Source organism: Schistocerca gregaria, chromosome X (genome assembly GCF_023897955.1).
Source record: "Schistocerca gregaria isolate iqSchGreg1 chromosome X, iqSchGreg1.2, whole genome shotgun sequence".
NCBI lineage: Eukaryota > Metazoa > Arthropoda > Insecta > Orthoptera > Acrididae > Schistocerca > Schistocerca gregaria.
Window position 1 is genome coordinate 522,024,439 of NC_064931.1, and position 13,419 is coordinate 522,037,857.

General features: G+C 40.1%; 1 long non-coding RNA gene across 1 annotated transcript in view; it reads right to left on the bottom strand.

Annotated features, from left to right (window-relative positions):
• Positions 1–11,741, bottom strand: part of LOC126299368 (uncharacterized) — a 40,917-nt gene extending 29,176 nt beyond the window's left edge. The window contains exons 1-2 of the long non-coding RNA XR_007552787.1: positions 11,504–11,741; positions 6,632–6,691 (exon numbers count right to left, since the gene is read on the bottom strand). This is a non-coding gene — a long non-coding RNA (uncharacterized LOC126299368). The remainder of the gene's footprint in view (positions 1–6,631; positions 6,692–11,503) is intronic.
• Positions 11,742–13,419: the final 1,678 nt, after the last annotated feature.

Genomic DNA, 13,419 nt, shown 5'->3' on the forward strand with positions numbered 1-13,419 from the left:
GTCTTCGCCCGAGGCCCCAGCGCAGTAGTACCTGCGAACACTCCTGCGACCTCGCAGAAGGACGTCCGCGCGCCTGAGCCAGCGGTTGCCCCAGCAGCACCGCAGGTGAGAGGTGCAGTGAAGAAAACCACCGCTCCAGCTGAACCGGTGGCAACGCCGACCGCGACGGGAGCCGGTCCCCCAAGGGATCGAGAAGCCAAAAGGGCAGCCTTTATCGCCCAGGCGCGAGCGAACGGCAAAACTTCCTCGGACGCTGAACTGACGCAGCTCTTCGAACAAACGGAGCTCTTTGAAGCTACATTGCGAAAGAGCTGCGGCGTGCAGTAGAGGAGGACGCTGAACGGCAGCCGATCGCTGTCGTTCTGCACCAGCCTGATGAAGCTGCACCAAGTCACCGACGACAAGGCGCAGCAGAGGGCCCAACAGCAACGCATGCGTTGCCGCGCCGAACTCTTATGTTACAGGGAGGAAGCCACTGCAGCCGGCCCAGGGGACTACAAGCGAGCCCAGCCGCAGCACTCGGACTGACCCAGCTAACGGACACGCAGCACATAGGTAACGATGCATGATACCTCACGCTAACCGACCTCACCTTGCATGCTCTATCGCAGCTAGCAAGCCGCTACTGCCCTTACTACCCGTCCTACTGTCGCAGAGGTTTTTTTTCCCTTGGCTCTGGCCTTGGCACTTTTTTTCCCTCTGCCCTTACAACCGCTACCCTTCAATCGCTTTCGACCACTTCTATCTCCTGATGGACCATGTAAATGAGTAATCTTACCCAGACGCATGGACAACATCACAGCCTGCATCCTGTGACGCCTGATTCAAAACTAACATGCTTACGGAGGTGACAGTAGAACTTTTGGTTTGGTCACCACGTTGATGCGGGCGTGGAGGGGCCCCATCCTTATAAAATTTTTAAAAAAAAAAACCAGTAGCGACCCTAATCCCTTTTGGATCTCTATAGGTGCACCGGATGAACTGAACATCCCACCATTCTAAACTGCTCATTGTCACCAGAGCCGCTGAAATTTTCTAAGTCAGTTATCAGTGCGGCATTGCAACTGAGTGAGTTACCATTTGACTGACCGTTCTCAAGCAGCGCTGTTGCGTTCATGATGCCATTTCATCGTTACTATAGGCATCGTAGGCATGAGCCTCCTGTTTATAAAGTTATTGATAGTGTGTTAGTGACTGCATCATCCAAAGTTGGAGCACAAGTTACTTTGCAGGGACCATCATCGTTTGTCGGCTGTGTGTTTAATTTTACTGTGACAAGACAGGCAACATGGTAATGGTTAGGTAACTGCTGCTATAGTGCACTGCTCTGATGCTAATACGGTTCCTGGTCTTGAGTGTTTCAACAATCATGATGTAATGGCTTATTGGACATTTAAGACTGGAGAGGTATACAACAGATAAAGGTCATTCTTATTTTGTTTCTAGAATGCCTTTGGTTTTGAGGACTAGGAATTGTCATAAGCTAAACGAGTCTTGAGGGAATTTCCATTTGGTTTAAAATCAATTTACAGTGTAAAAGTATTAAGATTATTAGTGAGGTAACATTTTATTGCTGTAATTGAAAAATAAAGGTTAATGAAATCACACACTGATCTTGCCAAAAGTCGAGAAGCTATTTGTTTTCTTTTGTAGCACCTCTGGGTCATAGGATTCTCAGTACAGTATCTTGATGAGTGTATCCTTGTCATCGGAATGCAAGAGAAGGTTGTGATGGAGAATAATCCCCTCAACCATGTGGGGCTTTTATGGGGGGTGACGGAAACGAAATATTACCCAGCTGGTCACAGGTGACCAATACCCGGGACTGGTCTGGGGATGCTGTCTGAATCAGGACTGCTCCATTTCTCATTTTGGACAGTGCGGTCACTCCCACAAACATATCCTCCAGGTTTTCAAACAAAACAAAAAAGGGGGGGGGCTTTGTAGTCAGAAAGAAGTCCCCATCTGTTCTGCACACTGACCACTGAGACGTATAAGGCTCTTTTTTTCCACAGTCCTACATTCCTCCCATAGTGTAACTATCAAGTGGAACCATTTAGAATCATACATCGCTGCATTATAGTCCACCATGCTCTTCTTAGAGACTGCTGGGGACAGTCAGTCACCAACAATAGATGACTTGGTACACTTCATTGTGGGTCAACTGCCCTGATGCCACCCACTCTGATCAGGGGCTAGTTCTGGTGCTTATTTCCCTGCTATAGGCTATGTAGTGAATTTTATTACAGAATTCAACAGTAACCTATGATGAGCTACACCTGCCGATTATCCCTCATATTTACAACGTAAACAAACATTTATGTACACGCTTGAACTACCTAATAAAATTATAAAAACTGCTACCTTCAATGTATCAAGTCTAAATGACACTAATAAACATAAATACTGAGTACTGTACACTGACAGATGCAGGTACAAAACAAAACCTTTAGCTACGAATAAGAATTCAGAATGTAAAGCACAAATATGAACTCTACTTTATAGGAGCTGATGGGCTTACAGTTAACTATGTGGGCCGGGTACATTCCCAGTGGGAGGGAACTTATAAAATGGGAATATTGCCGGGAATATTTCTTTGGTCTGGGAAGATTCCCAAAAATTGGTAATTAATGAAAATTTTTATATTTTGACTGTTTTAACACTTATTAACAGTTAAAGAACCTTAAAACTAGGTTAACTAAGTAAATTCATACATTCTAATCCAAGATTTATCATTCCATGCACTAAGTTCCATGCTTATTCCAGACAAAACATCATTTACTGTAAGTCTGGCAGGAAAAATAATTAAAATATTCGCTAGGCCTACTGTTTTTAGGCAAGTTGAAACCCCCCATTTCTCTGAATGAAACCAACTTACAAAATTTTTCTCTGGAGGCGTAATTCTCAACCGGCCGTTATCTGTAGTATTTTTTAATTTTTCCAAACACTGATTTACTCAGATATTGTAGTGTAACACTAATTTATAACATATTTTACATTTGCTTAACTGTTAACGCTCGCAGGTTGCACTAGTCAAACGCATACAAGTGAGGTTGCAATTCGCTATCAGTATCACTTTTCCTAATAAAATGTATAAAAACTGCTACCTCAATGTATCGAGTCTAAATGACACTAATAAACAGAAATACCGAATATTGTACACAGTGAAAGGGGTTATAGTTGCCAAAAATCGTACTGTTCGTGGTTTTGAGGGTTTAATATAGACACAGCTGCAAATGGAGCCATCAGAAAGGTGAAGTTCAATGTCAAAGATGGTGGCACTTTGGGATGAGGAGGATTAAGTGAAGCAGATGGGAGTGAAGGTATTTGTGGAATAATGAGGATATAGTGTCTTGGCCCTGGTGCATATCATGAGGATATCATCAATGAAGCTGAACCAGACAAAAGGTTTGGTGCAGTGGGAGGCTAGGAAGTTTTCCTCCATATCAACCATAAAAACTTTGGCAGAGGAGTATTTCCCATAGGTGCCCCTGGCTGGGCTGTGCTGTAGATAGTAGTAAGCCAAAAACAAAGAAGAAGCTGAAATGAAATGAGAAACTTGGGTGCGAAGAACAGTACGAGAGACAAAACATAAATCTGAGATAGTATGGGCTTCTCTTGAGATAAGATATGGGATAGTGCCAATGACAAATACCCAGCTGACTAACAACACATAAAAGTGGTTCAGGAAAGAAGGTATTGCACACTAACGTCACACAACCCTCTATAGAAGAACTGTTAAAATCAAACTCATTTTTAATCAGAAACATGTTGTTGTTGTTGTTGTTGTTGTTGTTGTTGTTGTCGTCTTCAGTCCTGAGACTGGTTTGATGCAGCTCTCCATTTTACTCTATCCTGTGCAAGCTTCTCCATCTCCCAGTACTTACTGCAACCTACATCCTTCTGAATTTGCTTAGTGTATTCATCTCTTGGTCTCCCTCTACGATTTTTACCCTCCACGCTGCCCTCCAATGCTAAATATGTGATCCCTTGATGCCTCAAAACATGTCCTACCAACCGATCCCTTCTTTTAGTAAAGTTGTGCCACAAACTCCTCTTCTCCCCAATTCTATTCAATACCTCCTCATTAGTTATGTGATCTACCCATCTAATCTTCAGCATTCTTCTGTAGCACCACATTTCGAAAGCTTCTATTCTCTTCTTGTCCAAACTATTTGTCGTCCACGTTTCACTTCCATACATGGCTACACTCCATACAAATACTTTCAGAAACGACTTTGTGACACTTAAATCTACACTCGATGTTAACAAATTTCTCTTCTTCAGAAACGCTTTCCTTGCTATTGCCAGTCTACATTTTATATCCTCTCTACTTCGACCAGCATCAGTTATTTTGCTCCCCAAATATCAGAACTCCTTTACTACTTTAAGTGTCTCATTTCCTAAAGTAATTCCCTCAGCAGCACCCGACTTAATTCGACTACATTCCATTATCCTCGTTTTGCTTTTGTTGATGTTCATCTTATATCCTCCTTTCAAGACTCTGTCCATTCCGTTCAACTGCTCTTCCAAGTCCCTTGCTGTCTCTGACAGAATTACAATGTCATCAGCGAACCTCTAAGTTTTTATTTCTTCTCCATGAATTTTAATACCTACTCCGAATTTTTCTTTTGTTTCCTTTACTGCTTGCTCAATATACAGATTGAATAACATCGGGGAGAGACTACAACCCTGTCTCACTCAGAAACATAAATAATGGTTTTTCCATAACAATAATGTCAACTGCTCAAATATATAATTTAAGAAATATGGAACTGTTGCCACGGACAAATCAGTGGGTAGGGTCCAGCAAACACGTGGGTAGCTTTTCTTCCTCTCAACAAACTGAGCACCATTCATTTATTGTTTATGATATTGTAACTGTATCTACACTGAAGAGCCATAGAAACTGGTACACCTGCCTAATATTGTGTAGGGGGCCCCACGAGCACACAGAAGTGCCGCAACACGACGTGGCATGGACTCTACTGAAGTCTGAAATAGTGGTGGAGGGAGTTGACACCATGAATCCTGCAGGGCTCTCCATACATCCATAAGAGTACCAGGGGGTGGAGATCTCTTCTGAAGTGTACATTGCAAGGCATCCCAGATATGCTCAACAGTTTTCATATCTGTCGTGTTCGGTGGGCAGCGAAAGTGTTTAAACTTCGAAGGTGATCAGACACGATACTTGCATATGTGTCAGCCGTCAGAGTCGTATCTAAACGTATCAAGGATCCCATATTACTTTAACTCCACAAGCCGCACGCCATTATAAAGCCTCCACCAGCTTGAACAGTCCCCTGCTGACATGCAGCGCCCATGGATTCGTATCCGTACACGTCCATCCGCTCTATACAATTTGAAATGAGACTTGTCCAACCAGGCCACATGTTTCCTGTCAACAGTCCAATGTTGGTGTTGACGGGCCCAGGCAAGGCGTAAAGCTTTGTGTCATGCAGTCATCAAGGGTACATGAGTGAGCCTTGATGATGTTTTGTAGAATGGTTCACAAGCTGACACTTGCTGATGGCCCAGTATTGATATCCACTGCAATTTGTGGAACGGTTGCACTTCTGTCACGTTGAATGATTATCTTCAGTTGTAGTTGGTTCTATTCTTGCAGGATCTTCTTCCGGCCGCAGTAATGTCGGAGAATTGGTGTTTTACCGGATTCCTGATATTCACAGTACACTCATGAAATGGTCATATGGCAAAATTCCCACCTTATCGCTACTGCAGAGATGCTGTGTCCCATCACTTGTGCGCCGACTATAACACCACATTCAAACTCACTCAAATCTTCATGATCTGCCATTGTGCCAGACACTTCTTGTCTTACATAGGCGTTGTTGACTGCAGCACCATATTCTGCCTATTTACATTTTTCTGTATTTGAATATGCACGCTTCTATCAGTTTCTTTGGCACTTCAGTGTATTTCATACAACGAACTGGTGAATAGATACTGACCATCAGACACATTCAAATCCTTGCACGTAACAGCTGCCCACAGTCTGGTGATTATAAATGGTATGCAATCACAAGTCTTTGTATTTCTGCTAAATCATGGTGATTAAAACTTCTTCCACAGCCAAGAATAAATTTCGTTAACTGTTAGTGCTAGGCAACCACCTAGTCATTAGTTACTTTCATTACATATTAATTTAGATACCACTAAAACTGTATGTCTGTCTATAACCAATTAGGTCAAAGAAAACCTAAGGGTTACAACCTCCAAGAGAATAATGTTAGTAAACTTCTTCAGTAACAAAATAAATACTCGTGTTAATCATGGCAGTGAAGCACATTTTCCTCTTTCTCCTCTATCAGATACTCATGCCAACTGCTAACATACAGCCATACAACAATGGGCAACTGTTACTTTGGAGAATCAGTTTTCACACTGCACATTTCAAAATGTAATGTGTTATCATGCACATGTTTTAGAGAAATCATAATCAAATAACTACTTTCCCCTATGCTTTCATTAGCTTTTGGTAGCTACCTCAGTATCACACAGCAAAAGCATGAGAAACAAATTTTGTCTTCATCATTGGGGACAAGAATTAAATTCTATAATTGCAGGTGTTAGAAAAGGTTACTACGGGTCTCCAGAAAGACAAACTCACCAGCCAACAAAATTTTCAATAATTCTTCAAAGACTGACAGTATATGTTGCAGGATACATTCTGTAACAAGCAGTGAGTAAAAACAAGACTACAGTTAGTACTAAAGTTCTCGCATGTAACACTTAAAGACAGATCCCTCTGTAATTCAAGTCTTCCAAACGACACCCATAAGGGCACTATTTTTACTGAGGAGCTACACCCACTGGATTCTTATTTAGCAACATACAATGAATACTGATAGCAAGGAAGGAAGGAATGAAAAAGTTGAAATACCACATCTAAATACATAAAGGCAAAGTAGGAGCACACAGTTTACAGATTCCCAAATTTCTACCTAACGCGAGGGAAAGATTTAGCATGAACTAATATGTTTTGTAATCTGTGTTCATTAATTATATGTTTGTAAGTGACCTGTGTACAACATATTTTAACATAAAATACATTACAAAAACAGAAAGGATGGTGTATGGGAAGTGGGTGGAGAGAATCAAAATTCTTTGGAGTTCATGAGAAACACACACTTATACAGTTCAAATCAGAACGTATAAAAAAGGAGACATTTTAATAGCTCTTCTAAGATCCAAGTATCTTCAAAATACTGAACTACTGACTGCCTCAAAATTTAGTACAATTATATTGTAGTACACACAAATATAGACATGAAAGGTCCACAGCACTACAGACTGAATATATCAATCAAATAGTGTCAGAAGAAGGGATATAAAACCATTCTAGGGAAGAAATTTAATAAAAGAAATACTCCACAGAGAACTATCTACAGATATATGGAAATACAGGAATTGTCCAGTACTTCAAGAAAATGCTCTTTCACAGCTGCACTTTACTACTTTGTTTACTCAGAACTAGTGTCAAGGTTCAAGCCTCAATATAAAGTGGTCCTACACATAAAAATCTCAGTTTAGTATAAATATAGAAAGTAATCCAAAAATAATTAAATTAATGGATTTATATCATCATATAGGACTAACAACTGCAAAGAGCCCGTAAAACAAAATGAGTTTAAAGTTATGTCAACAACACTGGAAATTCTATTTGCCAGACACATAATTATATGTTTTGGCACCATATGCACTTGATGTTGTTTAGTTAGCTAGTTCATTACATGTTCCATCGATCAGTTGCATGATCAAGTGTAATAATGTGGAGCATGTCACTTTATATTCATATCTCAAATTAATTTGTAAATATTGCTACATGCTGAACATTTGTGAGTTCTTTTTATTAGTCTTATTGATATACAGATGTGAGTTAGTAATTCCTACCCACCACCTTTTACACATAACAGAAATTTTTCTACAGAACAGCAGGCAATACAGAGTAGGAGGAAACATCAGAGCTTCAGTATTTCTTTTGAATGTCTTTTGGTCAATGAGATTTAATGCTTTCTTTTTTAATTAGCATCAGTTTCAATTATCTTAATGTACAGAAAGTTCTGATTGAGAACAATAAATTATTTAGGAATAAAGGAGACAACTCACCTACAGGCAGAATCACCGAGTCATCAACATATACACATACAGAAGGTATGGAGCTTTAGTTTGCCAGCTTTTAGAATGGAGCTGTAAGAGAACACACACACACACACACACACACACACACACACACACACACACACACACACACACACACAGAGAGAGAGAGAGAGAGAGAGAGAGAGAGAGAGAGAGAGAGAGAGAGAGAGAGAGAGAGAGAGAGAGAGAGGTCTCCCTACAGTGTAGGAAAAACGTGTATGCACACATGCCTGTCTCCCTGCAATGTAGGGAACCAGAGGCATGCGTGTATTTTTTCTCCTACAGCTTGAGCCAGGAACCCTATTCTGAAAGCTAGCAAAGTGTGTGTGTGTATCTGTTGATGATGCGGCGCTTCTGCCTTTAGATAAGTCATCTCCCTTGGACCTAAACAAGTCATTATTTCTCTTAAATATTAGACATGATGAGGGATCAGTGGATATTTCATGTGGTTCTATGTCACTTGTTAATTAGCTGATTTCCACTTGGTACTTCTCATTGGCAGACTAATTCACATAAATCAACATTTCCATGTTGCACTTTTTATTCTTTGTATATTCCCTTGACTCAGTATTACTCTATGGGTAACGGATACTTCATTCCTTCGATCACTTTTTAAATTTTTAACGAGCACAAGTGTACTCTACTGGAAGTTGGTTCATATGTTTCCTATCGTCAATTTTGTGCATTCAAAGTGTAATCTGGGCTGTTTGTGTCTGATAAGGTACTATTATGTCCCAAGTGCTTTCATTTGATCATTTTTCACGACTTTTTATCGTTATGCTAAATTGGGGTTAATTCTGTCTTCAGTATAAGTATTAGTAATTTCTTCATTTAAGGATCAATTTTACAATGATATATAATCTGTCAGAACATAAATTATACAAAGAAACATACAAATCTACATGTGTTTTTAATGAAGAAAGAACAGGACAAGTGGTTGGTCCTAACTTTGTTAAAGGAACCCCACAAGAATTTGCCTGAAGCGATTTAGCAAAACCAAAGGAAACCTAAATCACAATGGTTGGGCCTGAGCATGAGCTTCCATCCTCCCAAATCAGAGGCCAGTGTCTTAACCAATGCACCACCTCATTCTGTAGTACATAATGTACACTTAGGTATACATTGTTCACTGTGTCTTCAAGCTTCAGACCGAACAGGAGCACTTGTCAGTTAGGCTTCTGCCTTGAAAGTAGTTCTGACTGTAGTATCCATGTGGAGAAGTTATTCCTGAAATATAACCAGTTAGAGGCAAAAATTTTCTTTGAAAAAAAAAAAAAAAAAAAAAAAAAATTGACAAGATTATGAAAGATTCATGATCTAATATCAATGTTCCTGTGTCTACATAAATGAATCTGTTGTCGTACCATCTTGAGGAGCATGAACATAGTACTAGCCATCTGACAGCATATAAAGGCTGCCTGTGTGCAGCTGCCTAAGTGTGTTTGTGTTAATGTGTTGGGCTGTAACTGTGAGCTCTAATGCAACTTACTGTGCAGTTATCCTCAGATTCTGTATTGCTGTTATAAACAGTGGTACAACTGTGGAAAGAGACAAAGATAACATGTCACAAAAAAAGGCATTACTTTTTTTGGGCACAATGTTCAGGAAGCTACCAAGCAAGGCTGAATTCCTGGGACCATGTCTAATCACCATCCACTCCAGAACTCTATAATTTAGAAAATCATGAAAGCACATCAAATCAGTGATACTGCCAAGTTTGAAGTTTACCTTTGGAAGGCATGAACCACTTTCAGGGCAAATGGATATAATTAGTTATGAAGAAAGCTACACCAACAAGAGAACAAGTCAATAGCAACGAGGAGGAACTTAAACAGCAAACTGCCTGCTTACTTTAGCCTACGTATGAGGTGTTAATGACAGTCTGCTAGATTCTCCACTGAGGGGTAATCAATAATTCTATTGTATCAACAAACTAAGAGACTTCCTGGGTTCCCCTAAACACGCCATTAACAAGCGCCATGAACCGAAAGTGTACAAGCTGATCTGTAATTGTTCACTGTTCCATACTGAGAGGACAGGATGTAGTGTCAATAAACATACTGTGAAGCATGAGTGCAGTAGTATCTGGGACATCAGCAGTTTTATCATGTAAGGCAGTCATACTCCCCTTGCCCATATAAAGTATCATCAGGTGAGCTCAAGCTTATATTCAACAAGAAAGTTTGATGAAACTGACTACATTCCTTTCAAAGGAACCACACAGTTTCCCGAATGAATTCTATCTCTATAGTAGAGAGCGCACCAATATGTCATTCCTAGTAGATTAAAACTGTGTGCTGGAGTGGGACTTTAACTTGGAATCTTTGCCTTTCACAGAACTGTTCTGCAAACTGAGCTATCCGAGCACCATTCACGATCCACCCTCGCAGCCTCTGTGCCAGCACCTAATCTCCTACCTTTGAAACTGCACAGAAGTTCTTAGCACACTTCTTTTGCACTGTCAGTCCATAGAAAAAGACAGAATTTTAACAGCTCGCAAGGCATGACTTGGATTAAAGGCACTAAGCTCTGGCAATGTCAGGATTATGTAGCAACACGGCAATGCTGTTGGCAGAAAAATAATACTGGCATTCACATGTACTGATGAACATATTGGGCTCTCAATCCCACTTTCCCAGCACGAGAATGTAATATCTTACCAACATCACCACTTGTCCACCAGATCAATGAGTGGCATTGTCACAACAAACATTTGTAAGACCTCTGTTGTCCTACTGCGTATTTATACTTTCAGACACGCCGTAGTATCATATATTAGCGCTACATAACAAAAACATTTGAAATAGAAGGAACGGAGATTTCGGGCTGCACTATGGGTCAATTAAACATCACAAAAAGTTTCTAAAGTGAGGCAATATTACACAACCCTTTTTATTAACAGTGAAAGCAGACCAGGCCACGGCAGCAAGTATACATTAGTTTCTAGAAGCAAGACATAATACAGCTGACCAGCACCTACCATCATAAATTTCAGGGCCAATGTCATAGTTTTCTTTCGAAAGAAATGTAACTGCATGGTACATTTATGAAGACAAGTGAGATTTATAATTAAGACATCATTGCGAAATGTTGATCTCATTTACACATTTCGAAGGAAGATACTTTGAAGTGCTTTTAAGATTTTCTCTGAATAGACGTATTACACGAGTGGAGTATCATTTCTCAAATGGATAATGGTTCAATATGGTTCCAGAAACGTCACTGCGCAGGTATATTATTATCAAACGTCCTCTTACGAAACGACATTAATGAACCACGAATTTTTTTCTAAGCTGAGGACCTAATCACATATTTAGTTAAATCATTTCTACATAATTACCATATCAGGAGTCTCATAGTCCGACGCAGAACCTTTAAAACACGAATAGCAGACGCCCATTTTCCTTCACTACAGCTACCACACAATATACAACAAATATTGAAGCTATTCAAAGATCTTCATACATGACGTTCTGTGGTACAAGATTACATTAAGTTCAACTCCTGGAGGCACTAAAAACTTGCACCACATTCACCCTTTCCAGCTGTACAAGCCAACTTGACTGTGAAAGTGTCCTATAGGTAGAAATAACGGCCGACAGGCAGTACGAAATGTTTAAAGCCATCTACATTTATGACTACATGTTCTTCCCGACACCACCACCCCAGGAGTTTCTACAACTGCCGACGGATAGTACTAGCGAGAAACAAAGCCTTTTTGGTTGTCGAGTGGTGTGCATTAAGAGCTGTCGTAGAGATAAGTGTTTAATTGAGTAATAACAATCAATTAAGGAAATATTGTATCATAGATAAGTACATTAATACCTATTGTTGGCTATCAATTGAAGGTTTCACATTTTTTGCGTATTTTTCGGAGAAAGAAAACATTTCATAGGCGCGAATTGTTTACTAGGATTTGTTTGCGTTATCGTATACTCTGAATTACGTAATTGTTTCAATAAAGTATAATTTGTGTTTTTAGTGTATTCTTGCAGGCTATCCATTTGGTTCTCTAGTAAGTAGCCGAAGTGAAAACTTCCGAAATATGTGAAAAGTTCGTTTAACGTAGAGTCAGCTCTTTGTTTACTTTAGTTTCGTCACATTAACGATGTAGGTTTAATCTTTTTTATTTCTTTAGAAGTTTTGAATTAGTATCGAAACTTTAGGTCTAAACTTTCTATGAAATTTAACATATTAACTGAGTAGTCTGGGAAGTTATTCTTGTTAGACTAAATCTAAATTTGTTTGTCATAAGTGAGAAGTGCATGACTTGCCATAGGACTGTTAGTTCCGGGGTGTGGTGTGAGAGCTGTTGCAGTTTCTTTCATGTGGGCGACCGTAGCGGTGTGGGAATTGTGGAAATAAACAAGCCTCATTGGTTGTGTAGGATTTTCTGTAGAGAGAGGAAGATAGTAGAACAGCAGGAGAAGATTTCTGCCCTTCAGGAGTTACTAGATAAAGCAAAACAATATCTGTAAAGGTTAAGAGGGGAGAAGGGAAAAGAAATGTGGGAAGTGATGTCAGGTTATAGAAGAAATAGGAATAAGACTTTCTGAGGCAGTATTACTGTGAATGTGAGAAACAGGTTTGATCAGTTGCCACATTTGGAAACGGATGAACCACGAGCACATGTAGGAACAGACAAGACACAACAACTTTTAAAAAAGTGTTCAGAGAGTAAGAAGCCAGGAAAAGTGGTGAAGAAGAAGAAAGTTTGCTGTTAGGTAGTTCACATGGTAGAGGTGTTGGCCATCTGTTGCAGGATGAACTAGGGTCAGATTATCAGGTCACAATTTTTTTTAAACCTAGTGCAAGTCTGGGTTAGGTAGTAGAGGGTAGAGGTTCACTTTGCAAACATTTCACAGAGGAAGAAACCGTGGTAATAGTAGGTGAGGCAGGCAACACTTAGACAGGGACCCTAATTATTCAGTTGAGGGTGACCAGGTAAAAATAACTTCAGCAACGAGACATAATGGTGTTGAGCTTGTAACTGCCTGAGGTGTCATGATCTGCCTCATTTAAACTCTTCTGTTAGGAGACTTGATTTATAGGTGGAAAGGCTGCTTGGATCAGGTTTGGGGCCTCAGAATGGTGTGGCTCCTGCTGACTGTATCAGTAAGTTGGACTATACTGAGCATGGTTTTCATCTCAACGGGAAAGGGAAGGGAAAACTGCCTGGGCTAATAGCAAACAACTTAAGAGGGGGCACTAGCACAAGTCATAAAGTATATGTGGTTACAAGAGACAGAATGGCAG